Below are 27,113 nucleotides of genomic sequence, written 5' to 3'. Positions count from 1 at the left end.
CCGGATGGAAAGAAAACAGGTTAACCAAACCTGAAGGATGGGTCTCGTTCGTGGTCTTGTCAACCAGGCTAAGAAATTTGCCTTTCCCCCCCCAGAACAGCCATTGAAAAGTTTAAGTAGGGAGGGTCACAGTGAGACTTGTACTGATCACAGGAGATGAATGTGGGGCCGGGTTAGAGCTAGAGCGGGGCCACTTCTACCCCTGGGAGAGATTTAGCAAAATGACACCTCCTCCAGGCAGCCTCTCTTCTGCAGGATGTACTGCTGGGCCGGCAGAGTGTGACTGGGTTTCAGCCCCATTTTGCTTGCTCCGTGGGGTACCCTTGTACCAAGCACAGGCACTACAACCATTCTCGGGAGCCTGGATTGTGGGACACAGCAGTATTCCTGATCCTAGGGGCCTTACAATAGTGCCGCGACTTTGCTCTCTTCTCCTGACATTGACCCTCTGCTCTCCTGGCCAGAAATACTGCCTCTCTCAGTCCCTGATCTTGGAGAAAACAAAACCACTCTTCTTAGCTTGTTCTCAAGAGACACAATCCTTCATTTCAAGCAGAAATTGGCTTTCTAGACGGGGCCTCTGCCCTAAGCTGGTCGTGCTGTAGCCTCTTTAGTTCCTCTCCCTGTTCTTATAACCACTGGGGTTTTCCTTGGGTGTCCACTCAAGCCCTCCACGAAGAATAAGGCCAGGCCACGTGGCTGATCAGTGCGAAGGCTGGCTGCACCCGTGAATGCCTGAGTGTGGAAGGAAGGGTCGGCCCCTCTGCCCTCAGCCCCTAGGCCGTCGCGCACCGAGAAGACTAAACCGTGGACTTGGGAATCTGCCTGCCAGCAGAACCTCAGAGGTCATTTGGCCTAAGCTCTCACTCAGAGCAGGAGTCTCCTTTACTGCAGGCCTGTCAGTGAGCCCCCAGCCTCTGCCTGAATACCTCCAGCGATGGGGAACTCACTACTCAGAGTAGCAACTGGTGCCTTGGCTAGACAGCTCAAATCACTGGCAAGTTCCTTCTTTTATGGCGAGCTTCGCCTTCGTTCTGGGATTTGGGAGGGACAGAAAGTGATGGCATTGGTCAACTGCACAGCCAGCTGCCCTTTACTGTGGTTTATTAGCTGGCCTCTCCCCCCTCAGGATCCCGGTCATGTTTGGAACATCTGGAGAGGCTGATGCCTGGGTCCCCTGTCACAGAAGGTGATGTTGAGCCAGTATTTGAATGACCTTCTCAAGGTCACACACCCCTCTGATGCTGCTGTGGACCTTCTGGGCCATTCCTGCACATCCTTTTGTCTGCTTAGGGCCTCTTCCTGCTCCCTAGGACTCATGCCCTTGGATGGCCTGACACTGACCAAGCCCGAGGGGACAGGGTGCTGTTGGAGTGGGTGGGCTGCCCCGGGACACCCAAACCTCACCAGTGACATGGCGACCCATGGAGGCACGTGTGGTTCTAGTGGGGGGCAGGCAGGGTGAATGCCCCCCCTGTTCGTGTTTGCTCTTCTCTCCTCCCGCTAGGTTCTGCCGGCCCGGCGGTTGGAGCTGGGGTGTATGGGGGCAGTCGGAGCCTGTGAGTGTGTGCGTGTGTGTGCGCATGCATGTGTGCGTGCACAGCTGTGTGGGAGGGCATCCCTGCAGGAGGCTTCAAGGCGGAGCGGCCTCTCCTTGCCCACCAACTTGGGGCCTGGCCGAACTCCCACTGAATTGGCCTTCCGAAGTTTCCTGGGTTGGACAGGAACAAAACCGAAGTTGCGGATAGGCTGTGTGGTTTCCTTGGCAACCTGGAAACATGGGTGGGGGAAGGGACGGTGGGAACCAGAGAGAAGGCAGTGATCTGGCTCCCCCACCAGCTTCAGGCCCCCCTCTTCTCCCCTCAAAATAGCTCGGGATAAAATGTTGAGCTGGTCCCAGCATCCTCTTGGGAAAGGGGGAGGGAGCACAGGCAGCGGGAGGGAACAGAGGTGCCCCTCAGATAAGGGAACCAGGAGCCGGACTCCAAAACCTGCCTTCTGGAGGAGTCTGGCACCCCCTGCACCCCCTTTCCTGCAAAGGTGACTTACCTCTGCTACCATCCATTCCCCTCCTCTTCTTTTCCTGGCAGCTCTAAGGGCCCCCAGCCTCACCCCCTCTCAAACTAATTGGAACCCCCGACTCCCAGGTTCTCCTCCTGACTGGCAGGGAAGCCAGGAGTGGGTGTCTCCCCGGCCCCCCACCCCGAGCCTCGGGACTGCTCCATTCCTAGAAAGCAGGAGTCTGAACCAAGTCGGAGGCGGAAAGTTGAGTCGGTTCATTAAGAACAAAAGACGTTTATTAGTAATTAGTAAAACTGCCTCCCCTACTGCAACGTCCCCTCCCAAGTGAGCATGCTCCCAGGGCCTGCCCTCCTCCAACCAGCTCCCCAGGGCTCCGTAAGACCACGCCCAGCCATTCCCTGACAGCACTCTGACTTTTCCTAAAGGGTAGGCCTCTGGACTTAATGAACCCAGTCCCTGATCCCTGGTCCCCGGTCTTGGGTGCTAGACTTCCTTTCCTTGAGAACTGTAGGAGTTCTGAAGACATTTTTGTATGCATTTCCAAACCAAACAACCCTGATGTGGCCCTAGCGCTACCAGTAAACTTTAGTGGAAGCCACCCAGCCTGCCCTTGGCACAGCCCAGACACCAGCGAAGGGGACTCCCCTGCGCTCTGGGAGCAGTCCTTCCTTGTTGAGATGTTGGATGTGTGTGCAGGGCAGGTGGAAGGCAGGAGGAGAGCCGAGGGGCTGTAGAGCCCCATGTGCTTATAGTCTCCCTGATGAGCCAGTCTGGGGTTTGCATGGAGGAAGGTGCTGTGCTGGGAGTGACAAGGGCAGGGATCTAGTCTGGCACAGACTCCCAGCAGCTGTGGCTGGGCGGAAGACAGCCACGCGTCTGGTGGCCACGGTCCTGAACCAAGCACGGGGACACACAGTCTGATGAACGCTTAGAGGTGGGCAGGGACGATGAAGCCGATTTGCAACGAAACAGATGGTTGCCACGACCATGATCCCTTCGCTGAGTCTGGTCTTTCCCGTCTCCCTCCACGCCTGCCCGGCCCCTACCGCTCAGGATGTGTTTGTCAAGATGTGCTTGGCCTTCTGCCTCCAGGGTATCAAAGGTCCTAGGGGCACTGTCCCTCTGCCCTTTCCCCCTGGCGGCCCCTTCACTCGAAGCTCCACCAAGGCCCAGACCCCCCATCTCCCCAAGCCGGTCCAGGCCTGGGGGAAGGAGGAAGCCTGCCTGCCTCCTCCTTCTGGCCACCCCTGCAGGCAGCAGAGTCAGAAGGCCACCCAGGAGAACAGGGAAGACTGAGTCGTGGGAGTTGCCAATCCCCTACAGCTCCGAGGAGGGGCAAAGCAGCTCTGGGACTGTGATAAAATGTAAGATGTTCCAGTGCGTGGCTGAGAACTGCTTATGAGGAGGGCAAAGTGTCCAGCAAGAAGGAACAGAGTTTGGGAGAGGGAGAGAGGGAGAGAGAATGATTCGGGGGACCCCTTATTCCTAGGTGGTGGTGTAATTGTGTGAGTTGCTGTTAGGCCCTTTGTCTACTCTGGAATGTTCTTCCCAAACATTGCATGTGCACAGACGTCCCATTTAAAGAAAGGCATCTTTCCCAGGTATCTTTATGGGAGGAACTGGGGATAATGGATAAAACGGTGCCTTTTCCACATGGGTGCCATGTTTTGGGGCTTCTCTAAGGTCCCTGCTTTGAGTGCTGTGATCTTAGTTTCTACTGGTTTTGACCTCCCTTAACCTTCTACCTATGGGTTTCCTGCTTCCCCCAGGCCAGAGAGATCACTGGGTGTTTTCTGTGACTGGCAGCCCTGACTGAGAATGAGAAGTGGGCTCTGGAGGTCCAACAGGCAAGGGGTCTATGGTGGACTGTCACCTCTCACACTGAGCCTGTGAGGGAGGGGGGGAGTCTGGGGAGGACCAAGCACACTGAGGCCAGAAGATGTGAGCAGACGTGGTGGCGCAGAAAGGAGGCAGGCAATCTTCAGGCTTGACCTGAGGCCCACACTGAGTGGGTGCAGAGGACAGTTCAGGTTGGGGGTTGTATGTTCCTGGGGTGGCTATGAGGGAGCAGGAATAGGGGGGCTACATAATAGAAGCTCTTTTTTTTTTTTTTTAAGATTTTATGTATTTATTTGACCGAGAGAGAGAGAGAGCACAAGCAGGGGGAGGGGCAGGCAGAGGGAGAAGCAGGCTCCCTGCTGAGCAAAGAGCCCGATGTGGGACTCGATCCCAGGACCATGGGATCCCACGATCATGACTTGAGCCGAAGGCAGACGCTTAATGACTGAGCCACCCCGGCATCCCTAAGAGCTCTTACTTCTGAAGATGCTCTACTGAGAGGCCCTACGGACACTAAAGTTTGGGCCATTAAGCCGGGTGGTGCTCTGGGGCACTTTAGGGCACTCTGGGGCACGTCTCTGGAACTCTTCTGCCCAACTCCCTTATATTAGTTTCCTGGGGCTGAAGAAACAATTCACCACAAACCTGGAGCTTAAAACAGAAATTCATTCTCTCACAGTTCTGGAGGACAGAGTCAGAGATCGAGGTGTCGGCAGAGTTGGTTCCTTCTGGAGGCTCTGAGGGAGACTCTGTTTTATGCCTCTCTCCCAGCTTCTGGTGGTTGCCGGCATTCTCTGGCATCCCTTAGTTTATATGTGTATCCTTCCAATCTCTGCTTCTGTCTTCCTATGGGTTTCTCCTCTGCGTGTCCTCTCCTTTTCTCAGATGGACACCAGTCATTGGATATAGGGCCCACCCTAAATCCAGGAAGATTTCACCTTGAGATCTTTAACTAATTACATCTGCAAAGACCTTATTTCCAAATAAAGTCACCACCCCGGGATCTGGGTGAACCCACGACTTCCCTTACTTCCACGCTTACCCCGGAGCTTGGGAAAGGGTGAGCAGACCTCCACACATTTGCTCACCACCCCGTTTGTTGAGCTGCCAGTCACAAGTCAGGGTGATCAGGGGACACATCAGACCCTAACCCCCACCCACCCAACCTCCCCCACCTCCTTGTTATCCTGAGCTTCCTCGAAACTGGCAAAGCAAAACCTCCATCTTGGACAGGGATGTGTGTCCTTCCTCAAAAAGAGGGGCAGATGTCCAGATGTTTCCTTGGAAAATCATGTACACCCTGCCTTGCTTCCTGGTAGCTGGACAAGTATTTTTTTTAAGCCTCTCCTCACCCACCTCACAGCTTCTCAGCCATATTTCCTCTTGCTCTGTCCTTGAGGGTGATACAGAACAAGCCGGGCCTGATCTCCCTCCCGCTCTGCTAAGGCTCAGACCACATTTAGTATCATGTCTTTCCCTGTTTTGGTGGGGGACATTTTTGCCTGGAGAGAATATGCCAGAGGCATTCAGATGAAACAACCCACCCAAATGCACAGATTTTGAATTTTCTCTATCAGCTAACTATTTGCACCCCTCTCTGCTCTTGCACCCCATGGTTGGTAACAAGCTGAGCTGTGACTCTCTTCTCATCTCAAAGCCCTTAGCCACCCCCACCTGCCACCACTCTGAGCGATTGCTCTCTCGTGAAAGAGAAAGCCATAAAGACAAGCTCTAGGTGGCCGGGCCATCAGTCACCATGATGCTCTAGAATCAGCAATCATTACCGTGACAAATGGCTTTGGAGTTCCCATCTCAAATCGAAGGATGTCAGATTTGGACTCCAGCCCCCAGGGCGTTCGTCTCCCTTTGGCATTTTAAGGAGAAAAGGGGCCAGCATTGCAGTGTTGCACTTTCTTCTTCAGCAAATGAGGGCGGCAGGCGGTCAAGGGGAGGGGGGATCCCACAACCTCAGGGTTGGGCAGCTCTCGGCATGGTCTGACTTTATAGGATCCCCAAGGTTATAGTGCTTGGGGTCTGGATGTAAGAGCAGAGCCCAAGAGTGGGTGAAAACAGAGGAGAGGGGAGCAGGGCCCCGGGGCGGGGGGAGAAGTGAAGAGTGGGGGGCCAGGTCTCTGTCACAGATCAGTGTCTAAACTAGAATGACGGTTCAGACCCCAGCTGCTGTGTGTCCCTGCCAGAGCCATGAATTTCACCAACAAACTACTACTGTAAATAGTACCATATGCAAACATGCCATGTAGACTGACCACGTCTAGGATGCTCCCAGCTCCCGGGCACCAGAAGCAGGGCCACAAAGAGTCCCTGGGAAAAACCTCCTTATCCACCTGTGGGCTGTTCCTCTGCAACAGGGAGGCCAGGCCACAGGCTATGTGGACACATCCCCGGCTTGGCCTCTCAACCTCTCCTGGGTCTCACTCCCCACAGCCCAGACTCCTCGTTATGTTCCGGTTTTTCGTTGCTACTTTATCTTCACATGTACCTGTCCTTTCTCTCTTGCTGGATCATAAGCTCTTGAGGTCAGAGACCACATTTCACTCATTTTCATATTCTTCACAGGTCTTAATATATGTCTTACACATAGTCGGTGCTTAATAAGACATTTTTTAATACATTGAATTAATGTCTTCTCCCATCGGAACATTAATTTTTTGAGAGTAAGCTTAGCTGTGTGCTATTCATCTCAACCGAGGTCAGAGTCTCTTTATCCTAAATATCCCATAGGCCTTCCTTCCACATGAGGTGTGACTCTGTCAGACATGGGAAGATGTCATAGTTATGAGTAAACCAGACAGGGCGTTAGGAGATCTAAGTGTCAGGTGACCAGTTTTCTGACCTTGGACAGGGTAACTGTCTCCTCTGAGCCCGTTCGAGAAGACTGCTGGAGCAGAAAGTGGGCTAAGAGGAAGACAGGGTCTGGCCCATGGCTGGGGGGCCATTGTTCTTACCCTCTCAGTTTTATCTCGTGCGGGTTGGCTTGACCCATTTCGACAATATTCACCGCTGAAGACATAGGGTCCCACAGAGGGATCAGGGCTCTGTTGGGAAAAGCCAGAATGTGAATCACCGGAGAAAGAGAAGCAAATGGCTGACAGAAGATGAAAGGCTTGCAGTAATAATTGGGGAACAACTGGAATTCACACCTGTGCAACCTGGTTAGGAGACTGAAGAGCCGAGGCCAACCTGCAGCTCATTGTCGCCTCTGTAATAGGCATCAGGACTGATCCAAGGGATTCTGCCGCAGTCCGTCTGGAGCTACCTGTTCAAGGAGGGGTTAAGGTGGTAGGGGATGAAAACAATGTGGATTCAGGCTACCCTAAGAAAATTCAAATGGGACACCTGTGGCAAGTGCAGGACTGGATGTGTTGCCAATTGGGATGCAAGAGAATCGCTCCCAGAAGGTGTTTTGGAAGTAAAACCTACCCTAGCAGAAAAGGTCAGAAGCTCTGGGAAACAGGGTGGTGGGTGGGAGGAGGACACCAATGCTGGAGTCTATGGTAACCTACTGGGGCTCAACTGAGAGATGCTGGGATCTCAGTGGTGACAAGCTACAGGTGATCAGGGTTGAAGATAGACCTGCTCTGGGCTCCAGGAGACCAAGGAGGGAGTCCCCATTCTCCTTAAAGATTGGGCCTAGAACAGACATAACCTCACTTCTGTTGTATTCCACTGGCCAATGTACTCACAGACCAGCCCAGATGCAAGGGGAGTAGCAACAGACCCCACTTCTTCATGGGTAGAGTGTTCAAGAACTCCTGGTCATCTTTATTCTCCTGCATATGTTACAATAAAATTCTCCACTCAGCCCTTTCCCTTCCACTCCGCGATTACCTGTTCCTAACTTGCCACCATTTACCTGAAGCCCAACCCCCTCCCTCTGATCTCCGTGTCTAAGCTCCCAGCAAGGTCATTACCACCCTCCAATGTACCCCCACCTCAGTCCCTCCACTTGTCCCTTTCACAGGGCCATTTGGACCCCCTTCTATTGTTAACTTCATCTGGGATAATCCTCCCCCTCCCCTCTCCCCAAATGAAATTTAACTTTTCCTCCAACAGAGTCAGATCTTTCTTGGCACTTTCTGAGGGCAGTGGCTGCTTCTCTCATGAAGAGGGCTCAACTTTCTCCTTGCTTCCTCTTACAATGTCCAGACTCTGGTCAAGACAATACATAATTGAAATGAAGTTATTTCATTAAGGTCTCTCAAAGCAAGTGGAGGCTGAGGATAAAGATACAATTAATCAGTCAATAAACACTTATTGACTGGAATACCCAGTCCAGTGGGGAGCCAAGTACATAAGAGATAATCAGTATACAGTGTGCAACCAGCAAGTATGAACAAAATAGTAGTTTGCACCACACAGCGAGTTCCTTGAGGTCAGGGACTGAGCCTTATTCATTTGTGTCCGTGGAGCCCAGAGCAATGCCCCACAAATGTGAAGTGCATGAGTGAATGAGTGAATGAATGAATGGCTGCATACTTACCATGGATATAAAATTACTTCTAGAAAGCCAACTTCTCTTGGATTAACTAGAGTTTACATGAGTCACAGAGAAGTCTCTGGAGGGTATTGGGGATCAAGAATTAAGATTCTTCTTTAAAAATCTTTGCCATCTGGCCATCTGCTTATCCTGGCTTTTCCCCATCCTGGCTGATGGTGCTCATAACTCTGGGACTTTCTAAATGACCTCAGCATCTGACTCACACCATGCATACCCTGCCCTCAATCTCAGTAATTCAATATCTATGTATAGCTGTTTCTTTTCTAGCCCCCTGATCTAATGATTCTTGAGCTTGGCCCACATTTTTTGTGTGCTGTTGCTAGCTCAGCTTTCAGCCTTACCTCTCAAGATTACTTTTTCCCACACCCTGTATTCTCAAACTAGGTGGCCCCCCTTCCCCAACACAATTATTCACATCGAATGGGCACCATCCCCATGAGAAACCTCCCACCCATACCTCGCAGTTCATCTCAATTGCTACCCTCTTCATAAGACTTGTGCTGATTCATCCAACAGGATGTGATCTCTTCTTTCCTGAAAATTGTAGAGAATGTCAATTGTCCTTCTCTTAAATGGTATTTGCTATGACAATCTGTTAGGACATCTGCCATTGCCGTCCATTGGGTTGCTATAACGAGAATTCCATAGCCTAGGTGGCTTAAATAACAAACATTTATTTCTTACAGGCCTGCAGAATGGGGAGTCCAAAATCAAGGCACCGGCAGATTTGGTGCCTGGTGAGAGCCTGCTTTCAGCGTTCCGGCCGTAACCTCGCATGGCAGAAAGGGGCAAGGGAGCATTCTCGCACCTCTTCTATAAGGGAACAGTCCCATTCACGAGGGCGCCACCTCCCAAATGCCCCACCTCCTAGGATCATCACATTGCAGGTTAAGATTTCAACACATGGGTTTGGGGGGACACCAGCACTCTGGCCATAACATCTGCCTTCTGGTGTTGTTACGTGTGTCTTTGCCTCGTCTTCCCCACTTTGCTGTAAGTTCTCATGGAGAGGAGGCTGTGCCTCCCCCATCTTCTCATCACTCCCTTTCAACAGCACCCACAGCAAAACACTGCACATAGGTTATTTTGTCTTCACAGCATCCATCTTTTAAGGATTCCTCCTTCTTCTCCTTCTAGATGATTCAAGCAGGGCTGCTAATCATGGCGCCCCCCCATGGTGCAACGCGGGGCAGATGCAGGCTGGCCAATGAAAACACTCCATCCCCAGCCTCAGAGATGGCACGTGACTGGGGCAGACCCAATCAGAGTCCGCTTGAGATTTGCTCCAGGTATGCAAACGTCTTCTTCCTCTGAGACTAGGAGGCCTGAGGATGAGGGAAGTCGGGGTTTCTGTGGCCATCTTTCTGGGTCATGTGGAGGACGTTGTCTGCAACGAGAGAAATGAGGCCTGCCTCGAAAGAAGCAGAGACAGAAATAATAATAGCTGGGTGGGGCGTCCAGGGGGCTCAGTCGGTTAAGTGTCAGACTCTTGATTTTGGCTCAGGTCATGTCGGGCTCCACGTTTAGCATGGAACCTGCTTAAGATTCTCTCTCTCTCTCTCTCAAAAAAAAAAAAATCAATAATAATAGCTGGCACGTTGGGAGCTGACTTTGTGCCAGGCCCTATCCAAGCACCTCGTGGGGATAATCGCATTTACTCCTCACAAGAACCTGTGAGGCAGACGCTATTATTTTACCTGTTTCACAGATGAGGACACAAGGGCACTGGGAAGCTCAGCAATTTGTTTAAAGTCACACAGCGAGTTAGGTGGTGGACCCAGGATCTGAATTCAGCCTGTGGGACCCCCAAACTATCATGCTGCCTTCTATATGAGCCAGGATGAACATCAATGGGAGAGAGATGGATTTATTCATTTATAAGCACGAACAACAGAGAGCTGGCAGCATCATTTGAGCTCCTGGATCTAGCTATGCCTGGAGCCCGCTGACTCATGTGCTTTTTAGTTAAAGAAGCCAGAGCTTTCTCTTTTTTTTGCTTAAAATAGTTTGTGTATCAGTCACTTGCAAGCTCCTGGGTTCCCTGAGGAACAATGGGTCTCAGAGATGGAGCACGACTTCTGGATTTGCATCCTGCCCCCTCCCCCATCTTACCACCTAAGCTTGGACAAATTACTTGACCTTTCAGGGCCCTGCAGGTAAATGACCTTGCCTCGGAGGGCTGAGGGGACTGTGATGGGAGATGAGATTACATGTAAATGCACTTAACACTCTGCTAACACAGTTTAAGTACTCAATAATTGTTGGTTCTCGTCTCTTCCCCTTTACCTTATGAGGAGTAGCTGTTCAATAAGTATTTACTGAATTGAATTAAATCCTCAAGAGGGAGCAGGATGCTGCCTGAGCTTGAAAGCAGCTGGATTTACAGAGTCTCCAATCAGGGGAGCCTCCTCAGCCCGAGGGGTCGTCTAACAGCTCTATTTGGCCATTAAGAAAAAAAAAAATCTGCCCTTCTCCCATCTCCCTGACAACATCATCCTCTCTGGCTTCCCGATCTCTCCAACCAACAGGGAGAACAAAGTCTGTCTGGCCCCTCCATGTTCTTTTTTCCTCCTCCTTGGTTTCCCTCCGTATCTACCCACTCACTAAGTGCTTCTGATTAACCTTCTAGATCTTTCCCAGACCTGCTCTCTCCTCTTTACCCCTACTGACAGGGCCCTCACTCAGACCTTCATCGCTCTGCTGGATGTTTGCCTCGACCTCCTCGCAGACCTCCCTCGGTGCAGCTTGTCAGCCCCACGGCACTGCCAGGAACACTCACGTTCAAGGTGATCAAACCACTCTTCGCCTTAAAACCGCCATTGCCGAGAGGATGGCGGGCAAGCCCTCAGCAGACATGAGGCCCTTTTTGGCTGGAGCCTGCCCAAACCCCCAGGTCTCCTGACCCGCTGTGTCACGCCTCCAGGCCATCCTCATGCTGTTTCCTCCACCAGAACACCTGGGACCACACCCTCCCTCCTCGTGACCCCCTCCCTCAACTCTTCCTCATCCGTTCAGACTCTGATCAGTTTTTTTATTTGTTTTTTCCGGAACCTTCCCTGCACTTCCACCTCACTCCTTGCGGGGTTCCCACAGTGGCTGTACGTAATTCTGTCTTCTCACATTTCACTTTATAGGGGCCTGATCACTTGCTGCGTCTGTTTTGAGAACTTTGAGGCCAAGGGTGAGGTCTTACTCATGTTTGTAACACGGGCGCCCAGTAGGCCCTCACCTGCAGACCTCCCAAAAGCCAAGGCCAAGGGGCGAGGAAGGACAAGGAGGAGCCATTACATTTCTTGCCGGCAAATCCTGATTGGCCTTTGTTCCCCTGGTCGACTTCCTCGGTCCGAGATCGGAGCCTGTGCTTCTTCTCCTAACAGCAGATACAACAGCGCCAAGGTTTAATTGCCTGGGGGAGAGGGGGCAGTTTCTTTCCTTCTAAAGTGGGAAGGGGTGCTCTCGCTCCGTGGCAAACACAAAAGAATCTTCTCTGCGCTCCCGTGTGGTTGTAGGATTGTTTGTGAAACTGTGTAATTCTCCATACAGCTTTGCATGTATGGTACACGAATAGGTAACCTTTGGCTACCTTAAAATAGCCCCCATCTCAGTTTTAAAAAGGAGAAAGTTATTTCATGACATCTAAATATAGGCAGAGTCTGTACTGATGCATAACTTAAGCAAATCCATGCAAATCCTTGCAGACTGGGGAAGGGGGTGCCTGCGATCGATTGCCTCACTGCGGTTACATCTCAGCCCCAGGGCTCTCCTTCCCTCTGGCTGCTGACCTTGGGCCCCAGGGCTCCTCCCTTCTGGGGCTGACCTTGAGCAATCCCATAATCCCTCAGAGTCTTAGGAGACTCTGGGACGAGTGGGCTAGTGATTCCCGGCAGCCAGCTTTGCAGGGCCGGTGGGAGGATGGAACGAAAGGCAGCCAGTGACAGGGTTTTGCGCGTGGAGGTGTGACCCTGTGGCTGGCAGGAGGGGACCTGGGAGCGGCGCTGTGCAGACCCGTCGTGGAAGGCCACACTGGGCAGGCCTCCAGGTGCTCTGCTGGGCTTTCTGGGTGTTCATTCCTCTCTAATTCTCATTTTTCCCCCTCTCAAATCTGGTTCCCATTAAAAAGAAATGTGTTCTCCTCCCTCCCTCTATCCCCGAGCTCTCAGAACAGGCCGCATCTGCTCTAGCTCAAGGCACCCACTAATTCAAACCAAAGAAGGCGGGAGGCAGACTGGCCACGGAGCTACCCCAGGCCCCTCCCTCCGCCCGGGGCTTGCCCTGACTCCCGCCTTTCTCCCGATGGAAAATTCGGCCTCAGACTGCCCTTGTGACTGGAAAAAGCAGGGTCAGCTCATCAAAGCAGAACAGGGGTTGTGAGCTTTCCTCTTGCAGAGGGTCATTAGGAAGGCGGGCCTGGCCGGTCCTGCCAGAAAGGTGGGGGGAAGGCCTGCGAGGGGCAGGGGGAGCTTTATTAGGGGGTGCTGAGATGCCAGGGAGGCTGGTGGGGGGGGAGTAGCTGTGGAAGGGAGCCGTGTGCTGGTGAAATGGTCGCTGTCCCTTTTGGGCCAGCCGGAAGGGAAGTGACTTGTCCTATATGAGGCCAGTTGTCTCTTGGAAGATGCCGAGCCCAAGCCCACTGCCCCCTCCACCTGGGTTGTGGGAGGAAGTGGAAGGAAGTGCATACAGCTGTGAGGCGGAGGGCCCTGCGTTTGTGAGGAAGGCCCTGGGGCCAGCTGCTGGGGAATCCAGTGTTTGTGTCCCAGTAACTGCAGGAGACCATCTCTTTCCAAGGGGCAGATACCACCATAGGAAAATCTGAGTTGCCATTTTGAGTCCCTGGATTCTCCAGCGGGATGATAGGGTTGAAGGTATGGGCTGGAAGGGAACACAGGATGAGAATAGGAAGGGGGAGACTGGATAGGAGTCACCTGAATTGAGGTGGGGTGGGAGGGAAAGCAGGTGTATGTGAAAGCTCAGTGGGCAAAGGCTGAGGAAAGAAGAGCATGGTGGGAGGCGGTTTCCAACCTCCCCTCACCCCCAGCACAGAGCTCTGTCCGCTCCCCCATTCAACTGTCCCAAGCTCCCCCACATTTCTATGTTACTTCAAGAGATCCCAGGTTTTCGGGCTTGGACTCTGGCAAGTTCTGGCTCTGTGTGCAGGGAAACAACAGGAAGAGCACAGCAGGGCATGCTCAGGGCCCCTAAACATACGTGTATCTCTTCCTCCTTTATTTTTTATTTTATTTTTTCTCTTCTTCCTTTAGAGGTAAAACTCAGAATTTCAGTGAGACACCAAGACTGTATTTCCCAGCTTCCCCTGCAGTGAGCTTCGGCCTTGTGATGAAGTTCTAGCCAATGGGATGTGAATGGAAGGGATGCACGCCACTTCTGGTAACACCCTAAAGGGCTAGGCATGTGTTCCACTTCCCTTTTCTCTGCCCAGAATGTGGATGTGATGGCAGGAGCCTGGGCAATCATCTTAGACCTTGAGATGGAAGCCACATGTTGAGGACGGCAGAGTGACAAGATAGGATGAGTCTAGGTCTTCTGCCCCGGGAAACTGCCAACTTTAGTCCTGGACTGCTTATACAAGGACCATTCCTGAGGGAGAAATACAGCTCTCTCTTGGTTAAGCCACTATTACTGTAACTTTTGTTACAGCAGCTGAACTTGTATCTTACCTATACAAATAACACAACCAACAGTTACTGAAGTCTTACAAGGCATACTATGTGTCACTGTTTTCTGTGTGGCATTGAATTTGATCACCACAAGCCAATGATTTGGTGAGCAGCACGCTGTCCTGACTCTCTAAACACCCCAGCCCGTCTCCTCTCTCTTTGCCATCCTCAGCCCAGGCAAGGTCAGGTTATTGGGAACAAGTCCAGGTTCCTGTCCTCAAGACCCTCATTTGTCTCTGCCACATGCCAGGCATCGGACGATGCACACGCGAAGGACCCACACCTATGAACCAACTCAGGTCGAGACAGCCCCGCTCAGCCCGATTTCACGGGGAAGCGAAGTGCATACCCGTTCACGCGGAGGAGCGGTGCCCGTTGCTTCTTGATGGTAGCAGGTTGTTCGCAGTGGTCTGTACACTCGTTCTTAACCACCACCACCCCCGGCTGAGCCCAATGCCTCTTGCCATGAGGGGAGTCAGAGTGACATGATGGAGGATTAGTCTTGATTTTTGCTCTCATTTATTTTTAAAAGGCAAATTCCTCTAAAAGTGTTTTGAGCACTGGTAGTGCCAAATCCCTGTCTTCACCCTCCGCCCTGACTCTGCGTTGTCAGGTTGTCTCGGGTTGTCACGACGCTGCTGTGGAGAACAAGCCCAAGGGGCCGCTTCATGAGCGGCTCAGTCGGTAGCTGGCCAGCTTTCCCGCCCAGGGTCCGCAGCACCGGAGCGCAAGGATGACGGGGCGCAGCTCTTTGTCACGGACAGAACACACAGACGCATCTGCTTGTTTTGCCTCCCTGAGCATGCCTTCTCCCCGTTTCTGCTCACAGCATCTTGCTTTCCCCTCAGGGAAGTGCCTACTGCCTGTTCCATGTGATCCAGATCTGCTCTCTCCATGGATGAGGCATCAGACCCAAACCCAACTAGAGTGTCTCTCCTCAGCCCCCAACATTGTGTCCCGGGCAACAGGACAGATGGCCGTTAGGACTGGGTTGTCTCGAGTCATGACTTCTTACTGATCTGAATATTGAATATCGAGTGTACATAACTAACTAATCAGAACCAACTCAAGGTGATCCTGGAGTGCAGCCACGGTCTCTCACATTTGCTATGCGTTCTCGAGGAGGTGAGAGAAGAATCGCCCTGGAGTGACCACGTGGGCAACTGTGCAAGCAGAGCTGTCTGCTCGGTACAGCCCCAGGTCCTCTTCTTCTCACGGGAGGTCGTCCAAATGCTCCTGTTCTGGAAGTTCCCCGGCAATCAGCAGCCACATGCATAACTTCAAGGGCACCGTTCCCAGGCTGTCTCTGGAGTCGTTAAAGAGGTGGCCTCCCCTGTTGTGGCTTAAGTTAGCCCAAGTCAATTTCTGAGGGCTACAGCCACAGAACCTAACCTGGGAATGTTAGCCGTTCTCCCACCGCTGAGCAATACGGCTCTCAAACCATCCAGCAACGAGAACCGCTTGCCTTTTCCTTGAAGAGCCTCAGGAATAGGGTTGTCAATACAAATTGTTGTAAGTACAAATATAACTAACTAACTACATACATACATACATACATAAAATATGCTATTTTCAGTATAAATATGTCCTATGCAATATTTGGGCAGCCTACATTGGATCTGGCAACTATCATACCCAGGGAAGAAAATGAAGGCACACCTTTTGGGGTTGGTCCAAAGACACTCACCACCCCCCTTTATTTTGCTGCCCCTTACCCTGACTGTAAATGGCTTCTTTGAGGGGGGGCATATTATTTACCAGGTAATTCACCGAAGAGTAGCCATCTGATACAAAATGGACCAGTCAAGGCAGCTCCCCAGGATTTTCTTATAGAAAGTAAGAAAGAATGAAGTGCTTTCAGGTGTTGGACTTTGGAAAACCTAAGCCTAGGGCAGGAAGATGTCCTCCACGTGGCCGGGAGTGGTGTTTATTGAGAATGAGTTGAGCGATCAGGCAGAAGCTGAGAGAAGAGAGGCAGGCAGTTCTGACAGTGTTCCAATCTCAGGTTCCAGTTCTTCTTCTCCTTCTTTTTTTTTTTTTTTTTAAAGATTTTATTTATTTGAGAGGGAGAGAGAGAGAGCAAGGGTGAGGGCTGGGCAGAGGAAGAAGAGAAGCAGGCTCCCTGCTGAGCGGGGAGCCCAATGTAGGGCTGAGCTCGATCCCAGGACCTGAATCATGACCTGAGCTGAAGGCAGACGCTTCACTGACTGAGCTACCCAGATGTCCCCAGGTGCCACTTGTTCTTGGGGCCTCCCTACCTTTGCCATGTTTTAATTTTTGATGCCTTCTTAGATTCTATGAACTATTAGGTTCTTTTCCCACCCAACAGTTGAAACCAAATTAATACTTGGTTGTATTAGAGTAAGCTGGGAGTGTCTTGTGTTCCCAAGATGTGAGTAGGAGCCATGTCTTACTCATCTTAGCCTCCCCGGCTTCTAACCCAGAACCTGGCATCGAGTAGGAGCTCAAACATGTTTAAATAAATGAATAAATGACTCCATGCACTTGGACATCAGTAGCATAATGCGTAGTTGACAGATTTCATTTCTTAAAGAAAAGTCACTGACACCAGGTTACCTTTCTCAGCAGCTCACTGGAAGCCTTGAAATTTAGAGCATTGTGCACCTGAGTGGCTCAGTTGGTTGGGCGACTGCCTTCGGCTCAGGTCATGATCCTGGAGTCCCGGGATGGAGTCCTGCATCGCATCGGGCTCCCTGCTCGGCAGGGAGTCGGCTTCTCCCTCTGACCCTCCCCCCTCTCATGCTCTCTCTCTCAAATAAATAAATAAACTCTTTAAAAAAAAAAAAAAGGAAGAAATTTAGAGCATTGCCTCCCACCCCCCAAGCGGGCCTGACCGGGGGAAGGCTACGGTCGGTCGGTTATGTGCTTTTGCCTGGAGAGAAGAGTGAGGAAGCCTCCATGATAAAGACCGTGGTTGCTGAAACAGCCTGACTTCAAAAGCTAACTTCCTTGACTCGTTGGTTGTTTTGATTCCCTTCTAGACAGATGGGAATGGAAGAGGAGCGAGTCCTGTTGGGCCCCCTCCTAAAGAGGCCCTGGGAAGATGGGCCTGGCTCTCGAGGCTCATGCCCAGGACAGCTCCTGTCAGCAGGGAAGCAGAGGGAAGGGTCCCTGTGACGCACGCAGGCAGCATCATCAGCAACAGACTCAAACGCTCAGGCTCCCACGCTGTCACCGTGTGTCCTGCCTGGGCTCTGGCCCTTTGAGGCCCATTACCCAGGCTGGGAGCTCTCTAAAGCCTGGAATTTAGCGGTCAGGGGGTTCAAAGTTCTCAGGTTACCCCAGAGGCAGAGCACCTGGAGCATAACCTCTGCCCCCACCTTCCCAAGACTTGCAGGAATGAGGAGTCAGCGTTTGGCCCCAGTGCCCAGCTCTCCGGAAGGGAGAGAGCGTCCCTAGATGCTGGTGGCCCCAGTCTCCCAAACTGTGCAGGGAGCCACCTCTTTCTGCCAATGGAAGAATGAACTCTGTTCCTTCCTGCACTCGAGGAATTCCATCCCCCTGGATTATTTGTGTCAACCATTTGAGTAGAAGGAGAATTTCAGAGCTGGGAGAATTTGTTTGTATTTTCACAATTTATAATGCTCTTTTTGTCAGCCCAATTTGCTGATAACAAAAGGATGGCCTAACATTCAATTATGGAGAGAAGAAACACAAAAAGCAAACTAACGCTTTGCAGCATCAAAGTGAATATTATCTCTGGCAAAATGTAAAGAGATGTAGGAAAAAAGGCTGATCAGAAGGTTCTGTTAATAATGGGCTTGTCAGCTGATTCCGGAGGCCCCTTTCGGAGCTAAAGTTCTCAAGACTTAGATTCTTCCTTGTATTTGTTCTATTTTCTCTGGTTTGGTGATCTTATCCCATTTCTTTACCCACTGTCTTTGTTTCTACCTTGCTCATCACATTTGCATGCTGATTTTTGTAACAATAGTGAGAAAAGCCTCTCCCCAGTGGGATTGCTAGTGTGGAAATGCTTCCTCTTTGCCGTCTTGTCTCCCTGAGTGTATTCCTGCTGGGGGCTTCTAGATTGTTTGTCTTCTTGTCTTTATTCTTCAGAAGAATAACCTGGCATTTATTGACTGATTGACCTACGGATTCAATAGTTATCCCTTCTTTATCATCAACTATATGTGTCAGTTTTCATGGCCAAGTACTTCAGATACTTGTTATCTCACTTAACATTCTTTGCAATCCTGTTAGGACACAGATGAAGAAACTGAGTCCTGGTGAGATGAAGTAACTTGACTGATGTCACACAGCTGGTGAGTGGGTGGCCAAGCCAGGGTTGGGACTAAAATCTTCCTGACTCCAGAATCATAGTGATGTGTAACTGGCTCCCTTCCCTGATCCACTTTCCTCCATTTCCTTCTGTTCTCCTCCTCTTCCCTCAAGACATCCCAGGGTCTCTATCTTCTCCAGGGAAGTGGTCTTAATCTGGGTTTGAAGAAGAGCTTCAGGGAATCAGTGAAGCCCCTGAGACCGCAGGTACCTTTTCTGTGTAGGTATTTTTGTGCATGTTTCTGGAAAGAGGCGCCATTGCTTTCATTACATTCCCAAATGAGTATGAGACCCCGAGTGCATGAGGGAATTGGCTCATTCCAAGAAGCTCTAGCTTCAGGTTCTAGGACAGAGGTTCTCAAACTTCAGTGAACATCAGTCTCATGCAGGGAGCTTGTCAAAATGCAAATGCATCTGGTACATCTGGACTCTACAGACCAGGAATCTACATTTTTGCGAGCACCTTTTCTCTGGGATGAGTTACTCTTGAGTACCCACTCAGTTTCCTGATGACCTTAGATCCTGTAGTTACCCCCCAACTTTATTGCAGTAATTCCTTTGAAAGGGATCCAGGCATTTTCCACTCCTCCCACCAAAAATGTCCATGAATGTCAGGGTTGTACTCCATAGAAAAAGGAGGTCCAGAGAATCAGGACAAATCAAAAGGAATTTCAACAAGTTCTCTGTAAGGGAAATACTCAAATTACTGGACACCCCAGGACTGATGCTGTCAAGACACTATGTACTCGATATTAATCTTTACTCCACTTCCAGCAGCAGGTTTCTAAGACTGTCATTGTCCCCTTTCCACGCTTCATTGACACAATTATGATGACTGGAGTTTAAAAAACTGAATGCAGCTCTTGGCCATTCTTGGGGGAGTCCCTTGGCCAGGCCAGTGCTTCTCTACCCAGAGGCTTCATAAAAGAGCCTTTGTGGTGAGTTCACAGAGACTCAGGAGGGGACCTCAACTTTGCAGATTCCTAGACTTTCCTGGCAGGTGGGTCAGTTTGTCTGCTCTGCCCACACCTGTCCTAACCATTTGTGTCTTCTTTCAGTGCCCCAAGAGGAGCTGGTGGTGTATGAAACTCCATGACCCCCGTCATTGCATTTTGGACCAGAAAGGGCTAGAGTGGCCACCTGACTCATGCTAGGTTAATGAAATTGTTGCCTTCCGGATTTTGAAATTGGTGGGGGGGAGCTCAGAGACGCTAAACTTTCTGGAAGTGGGAAGTTATGTGAATTCGGGTCTGAGGCAGCTGTGTTTGGTTTAATCAGCAAATGGAACAGAAAAGTTCTATTAGGGAGTAGGATTGGGAAAAAGAGAGAAGTTGCCAGTTTCCATCCTCTCTGAGGCCAACTTGCACTTCCTGTTGTGTTTCCTTGGTTTTATGAAACACCTCCGTTGTATTTCAATAAATTCCTCTTTTTTGCTTAGTTCTGAGTGAGTTTTGCGTCTTCCAATCAAATGACTTTTTACTACAGCGCTTCCAAAACTTTGCTGCGGATAGAAAACCCTAAAACCTGTATGGCGTAGTCTTAGACTATGGTTTGAGCACACTTGTACTAATCCTGGCACCATACTGGGGAACTTTGCTCTACTAAGACATCAAAGAGTGTAAGGAAGAGGGTTCGTAATCCGTGGACTGGCAAAGAATAGGTAGTGTGGCCATGGAGTTGAGGAGGGAGTTCATGCTGAAGGGCAATGGTGGTATGAACGTCCCTTCCTCCCAGGACAGGTGACCAGTGGCCTCTAGTGCTGTCCACTCTCATCCTCTTGGGACCTAGACGTGGTCTGGCTCCCTGAGGTCAAGGCTTTGGGGGACCTTATAGCTGCAAACCCTGGACTAATGGACTGTGCTGGTTCTTTCTTGCAGTCATGCATAGAGTATAGTGAGAGAGGGACAAACTCCAGTCCGGGTTGTCCAGCTGAAAGCACGTGGCACAATTATGCAGCCCTTTGGGGGATGCTCTTTCTGTTGTGCCAGGATTGAGAGTTCTGAGCTGCTCGGGCCATATCAAGAAATTATTAATTTACTTTGCCAAATTGTGACCGTTGAATTCTCTGCCATGACCTTTTTTATGGCTCAAGTCAGTGCCTTGATGAGAAAAGGAGAGGGATCCTGACAACTGGAAATGTGTATAACTGAAATATGAGGAAGCTGAGTCCCTCCAGAGAGCTTTCCACTGCATACCCTGTAAACAAAAGTTATGATACATTCCACTGTAAAATGCATTCTTTTATTGGGACATCATAAACAAAATCAAAAGATAAGAAGCAGACTTGGAAAAAATACTTGTAGCATGTACAGCGGAAAATGGGTTACCATCCGATATATATAAAAGTTTCTGTAAATTAATAAGAAAAATGGCCTAATTATTTAAAAAGACTTTTTAAAAGAATACGAACTTAGAAACTCATCTCACCAGCAAACTAAAATAAGACTGATTTACTATTTTCTACTCATCACGTTGACTACAGTTAAAAAGCAAAGTGATTTATAATTAATGTTTTTGAAAAATGAGTGATTACATATGTCATTGGTGGGAGTGGAAATGTAAATAAATACCAAGTTTTGGGAAGGCAATATGTAATATCTATTACGTTATAATTCAATTTCTAGGAATTCACCCTATAGAAATACCCATGTACAATCATTACGTAATAGATGGGCACAAGGATGTTTCCTTTAGCAGTTTATAAGCATAAAAACCAAAACAAAACTAGGTCATTCCCTATCTCTGTCACATAGTCTTTCTTTGAACAAGGTACAATTGATTAAGTTTACCCTCAACAAACTACAATTTTATCTTTCTGAAATTATGCCCAATTTATTTTGATTAGAGTCTAGGGTGTTTCCAAACCCTTGAGTCACGCTTTCCAGAAAACATCTCAGTTTATTCCCACATTCACTGTGTATGAGTTTTACTATTTTAATTCTCAGAGGGCAATCTTAGTTTCTAGCACCCGTGTAAGAGCAGTTAGAAAACTGGTAAAATGCCCCCATGGATCCAACATGTTATTAACTTTCCTTTCCCATTTTTGAGTCAAGGGGGCTGTCCCTCTAATAGACTCACTGTCACATTGCTGAGGCAGAGGACTCCTGGGTGGAAGGTATGGAAGTGGGGATCCAGAAGAGAAGGGAACCAAAATAGAATCAATGACTGCTAAGTGCCTGGCACCGTAAAGAGCAGAGTCACACCCATGGGTGATTTTACTCTGCAAGAGACATTTGGCCACGTCTGGACACATTTTTAGTTGTCACAACTAGGAGGCTGTCACTGGCATCTAGTGGGTAGAGGCCAGGGATGCTGCGAAACACTCTACAAGACACAGGACAAGCCCCCACAACAAAGGATTATCCAGCCTAGAGTGTCAGTTGCCCTGAGCGAGGTTGACTACTGACATTAGGTGATATGAAGCATCTCACAGGGATTATCTCACTAATATTCCCAACAACCCTATGAAGTAAGAACAGTAGAAAGTCTCTTAGTAGACTTGCACTAAATTAATTCACTAACCTAATTAGTTGTTGATCTCTGTTTCCTCCATAAAACACAATGAGGGATGTGCATGGAACACAAAATGCTCAAGGCTGGCCATGGTCTACAATGCTTTACACTTCTGCCTGATCAATAGAGCTGTGCTCACCAAATTGCTTTTGTTACTGATCCTTGTAAGATTCTTATTGTAATTATGTAATTTAGTCACATATCACATAAATTAGAGTTTCTCAGTCTTGGCACTAACAAAGAAATCAGTGAAATATGAGTGCAAAGATAGAGGGCGTTGTTTCTGTGATAGTGGACCATAGCAGAGACTGCCTAGCCCTTGCAAACCTGTCTCCTTTAAGTCCTGGGCAACTGCTAGACTACATTTCCCAGACCCCTTTGCATTGGATGGGGCCATATTTCTACTTCTCACCAGTGGAATGTGAGCAAGGTGATACACATCACTTCCAGGCAGAGGTAGCTAAGGGGTAGGTGTGCCTTCATCACTCTTCCCCCTGCTTCCCACTTAATTCGTTCCCAAATCAAGCCATGTGCTGAAGATTGCAGAGCCAAAAACGAAAGAGCTTGATTGTTAGAGCCAACAGTGTTTCCTTAACTAAGAGAACTGGGTTGAAGACTTTGGAAATACTTGTGAAAGTGAGTCCCTTGAAACTTGCCATTAAATTAGGTATAGGGGAGACAATGGTAAAATATTGGGAATAAAGTCATAAACATCTCAAAGAATTTTATAGCCATATTTCTTTTTAGGAATCTTCAAGTTGTTGCTCCACTTTGAAGTAATTGCTGATTACGCGTTGCTAGCAAGGTTCACGCAAGGAAATTATCTTGGAATCCAATCAGCAAACCCCAAAGCCCTGGCCTTACATCAAAAGATTGACCTATACACGTCCTTGAAAATAAACATTTAAAGTAAATATATATTGTTTTTATGATTTCTTGCTTTTACTGACTACAATGCACAGGACAAGCCCCCACAGTAGATAACCTATTTACCCCTCGTCCCAATCCCATCGAATGAGAGGACTTCTAGTGCTTTCTCGTTTTACAAATGAGGAAACTGGAGTTCAAGCAGGTAAGGCGACTTCCCTAGTCATGTGGCCAGCAAGTGGCAGAGCCAGAATCCACTTCTAGACTCCCAAACTGTCCACTATTAGCCCCTGTGGTGGCTTTCCTCCCTCTTGGGAGCTCTGAGACTGCTGAGCCAGACACAGGCGGTGAACTCTCTTTCTGATGGAGAAGCCAGCTCTGGTTTTCTGAGGCTTATGACAAACCAGGAGCAGCAAACCCTCCCACGGAGGTCGGTGATTCGGAAAACGCTTTAGTTTATAGGGTATTTAATGGCATGACAAATGGAGCCAAGAAGCACAGGCCCTGGTTCCATGTCAGTTCTGCTCAGAGCCCTCAGCCTCAGCTTCCCCAGTGGAACTGGTACCCCTCTCCTCGCAGGGCTGTGGCTGCCAGTCCTCAGAAGATATGCTGAGTCTCGGGCTCCCTGTCACTGACACAAAACTTTCTTTTTTCTTTTTTTAAAGATTTTATTTCTTTGACAGAGAGACACAGCGAGAGCCAGAACACAGGCAAGGGGAGTGGGAGAGGGAGAAGCAGGCTTCCCGCGGAGCAGGGAGCCCGATGCGGGGCTCGATCCCAGAACCCTGGGATCGTGACCTGAGCCGAAGGCAGACAGATGCTTAACAACTGAGCCGCCCAGGCGCCCCAAGACACAAAACTTTCTTTACAGTTTACAAACAGATTTCTGACATGCTATCTTGGTTAAGCCGCTCAACCACCCTCTCAACCAAGGTAGGCAGAGGCAGATTTAACTTCCTTTTACAGAAGACTGAGCCTGAAGGGGGTTAAATAATTTCCTGAAGTCCCACGGCTCCTACTGCATGGCAGGGATAGAGTGAGATAGATGTAAACCAGGCCTGTGATTTCTAGTCCCACGTTCCTTCTGCCGCCACACCAAGTCCTGTCAACCCCAAACCCTGCGCCTCCTCAGTGGAGGCCACTTGGGGCCCTGGTGAGAGCGCGCCTTAGGAGGCAGCCAAACCCGGGTCAAGTCAGAGCCCTGACTCTTATCAGCCCGGGCGGCAGGGTTTTCATCTTCTGCACGGGAATGAATAACCTTATCAGCTCATCCGTGCGTGGTGAGGGTGGCGTGCACATTTGGTGAAGGCCACGGTGACAGTGCCTGTTCATATTAGGGTGTTCCATCGCTGCTCACCCCTCACCCACCACGCTCTACAGTTGTCCCATGTTCGTCCATGACCGAGTGTTGATGTCTGCACTCTGCACTTGTGCCCTGCATCCCACCCTCACAACCGGCTACCTGTGGGGCCTTCCATACCTGGCTGGAAGTTTCCCGAGAGCAGGCACCATATGCCCTCCATGAAAAATGCTTATGAAGTGGCTCATGTCCCTGACCAGGAGCCGGGAGATCTGGATTCCAGTCTTGGGTCATTTCCTCTGAGTTTCAATTTTCCCACTTGTAAAATGAGGGGGTTTCACTAGATGATCTCTCAGGTCCTTTTGACTAAAGATGTTCTATGGTTTCTAGGTCTCTCACACAGAATGGGAGCTCCCTGAAGATAGAGGACCGTGGTTCCTTTTCCGCCTGGATACTCCTTATGTCCAGTCCATTCATAAATGTTTGGGTGAGCTGAGCATGGTGCTACCATCTTGAGAGAGACGTAAGGAAGATAAAACAGCCCTACCCTCCAGGAGTCCTATCTCCCTCAGGAGTCCCACGCACCAGACTCATTGAAGACTAAGCAAGTACACATGCTAACACTCCGGACCTTTAGTTTGGGCCCTGGGCATCTCTCCCTTGGAGGAATACAAACAACCTTCTAACAGACCTCCTTGCTTCTAGTATCTCCCCTTGCTGACTCATCCCCCACATGGCTTCCAGGTATACAAAAGCCAAATCTGTTCAAGTCACTGACCTGCTTCGACTCCTTCAATGCTTCCTCTTGCTTTGTAGAGAAATCTGAATTCATTAGCATGGTACCAGATCCTTTGCTGTCTGACCCCTGCGTGCCGGCAGGGCTTCAGTTCTCTTCACTCCTCATTGGCACTCTTCACGCTGATCATTTGGAACCACCTGCTCCCATCACCATCCCTAGCCCCTCCTGCAGCACGCTGGAAAGCCTCTGCAAGCACCATGACTTGCTTGACCAGCTTAGGTACAATCCGATCACATTTTTCTCATTATCTCAACATTTCAGCCTAAGGTGCCCTTATCACCAGGAATTCCAGAATGTTCCTCTTAGGGCTTCTCATACCCCACTACACTGCACACAATTATCTAACAACCTAGCAGAGAGTCCAAAGAGATTAGTGTGTGAGAAAAGGCAAAATATAGGAAAGATCAGAGCCATGCAAGATAAACCAAGACAGGTTTCCCAGAGAAAGAGTTTTCATCAGGAGTTAGAAATGCATGACAACTTGGGCAGGCAGGTAGATTGTGTCAGCAATGGGGATGGGGGTCCCTTTGAAGTATATAGGAGCAATAGCTGGGCTGCCTGGGTGGCTCAGTCAGTTAAGCATCCGACTTTTGATCTCAGCTCAGGTCTTGATCTCAGGGTCGTGAACTCAAGTCCTGCTCAGCGTAGAGCCCACTTGAAAAAAAATAAAAATAGGAGCACTATCTAAGAGGTAGGAAAAAGCAGCAATCCTGGCTCAGAATTCAGTGACTTGAAGTTGATAAATTCCATTCTGGTAAGGCTTTCAGGAAATGGGTGCACTCATTCAATGCTGATATTGTTCCAAATTGGTGCAGTCCTTAAGAGCCATAAACATGTTCATGTCTTTGACAAATAATCCTGCTTCTAGAAAATTTATGCTTAAGGAAATAATTCAACAGAACACCAAAAGCTCTTTGAACAATAGTGTTCATAGAGGCATTTTTTATAGTAGAGAACCATTTGAAAGCAATCAAAAGTTCAACAATAGGAGCTGGTTAAATAAAATATGAAATGTCCATATAATGAAGTGTAAGGAAGACATTAAAAATGATACTTCAAATTTGTATTATTCAAAAACAATTCAGCAAATATTGATGGTGCAGGCTGCATTCATTTGCTAGGGCGGCCCTAACAAAGGACCACAGATTGGGTGGTTTAGACAACCAGAAATTTATCTATTTATTTATTTATTTATTTATTTATTTATTTTTTATTTAAAAGATTTTATTTATTTGACAGAGAGAGACACAGCGAGAGAGGGAACACAAGCAGGGGGGAGTGGGAAAGGGAGAAGCAGGCCTCCCGCGGAGCAGAAAGCCTGATGCGGGGCTCGATCCCAGGACCCTGGGACCATGACCTGCGCTGAAGGCAGACGCTTAACGACTGAGCCACCCAGGCACCCCTTTATTATTTTTTTTAAGAAATTATTTGTTTATTTGACAGAGAGAGACACAGCGAGAGAGGGAACACAAGCAGGGGGAGTGGCAGAGGGAGAAGCAGGCTTCCCGCGGAGCAGGGAGCCCAATGCGGGGCTGGATCCCAGGACCCTGGGATCATGACCTGAGCTGAAGGCAGACGCTTAATGACTGAGCCACCCAGGCGCCCCAACAACCAGAAATTGATTTCCCTGAAGTTCTGGAGGCTGGAAGTCTGAGATCAAGGTGTTGGCAGGGCTGGTCTCTCCTCGGCTTGCAGATGGCTGTCTTTTCTGTGACTTCACATGGTCTCCTTCCTGTATGTGCTTGGGCTCTGATTTCCTCTTTCCAGAAGAACACCAGCCTAATTGAATTAGGGCCCACACTGATGACTTCATTTTAACTTAATTACCTGTTTAAAGATCCGATCTCCAAGTACAGTCCCATTCTGAGGTGTGGTAGAGTAGGAGGACTTCAACATATGCATTTGGGGGGTACATGATTCAGCCCATAACAGGCTTATTCTGTGTCTGGGACTGTGCTGTGGCTTTAGGGGACTGATAGGAAAAAGACCCAGCCACTGGCAGCCAAACATCTGTGGACAAGGAAAAGACAGGCTTTAATGGGGGGATAGAGAGCCATCAGGGCAAGGGGGTGGGGTGGGCAGTCTCTGCAGGGAACGATTGAGGCAAAGGCCCAGAAGTAGAGCACAGATCACATTTGGCCTCTGCGAAGTGGGACTTGGACATGGTACCCAAAAGATGCAAGGGCTATAATCGCCAAGTGACTTTGTCTCCCACTCCCCTTTCAAATGTATTCAGCTGGGAAGTTTCCTCCTCTGCTCCTGTACACCACACTCAGTCTC

The 27,113-nt window shown here is 49.5% G+C and overlaps 1 long non-coding RNA gene across 1 annotated transcript; it reads right to left on the bottom strand.

Annotated features, from left to right (window-relative positions):
• Positions 1-9,034: 9,034 nt before the first annotated feature.
• On the bottom strand, positions 9,035-25,136 carry LOC145722065 (uncharacterized). The gene is made up of 2 exons (XR_014146096.1): positions 24,813-25,136; positions 9,035-9,788 (listed from the first exon to the last, which is right to left on the bottom strand). It is a non-coding gene; the product is annotated as an uncharacterized LOC145722065 (long non-coding RNA).
• Positions 25,137-27,113: the final 1,977 nt, after the last annotated feature.

Source organism: Leptonychotes weddellii, chromosome 6 (assembly GCF_054177405.1).
Source record: "Leptonychotes weddellii isolate Sample4059 chromosome 6, ASM5417740v2, whole genome shotgun sequence".
In the NCBI taxonomy this organism is placed as follows: domain Eukaryota; kingdom Metazoa; phylum Chordata; class Mammalia; order Carnivora; family Phocidae; genus Leptonychotes; species Leptonychotes weddellii.
This window is presented reverse-complemented; position numbering and strand designations above follow the sequence as displayed.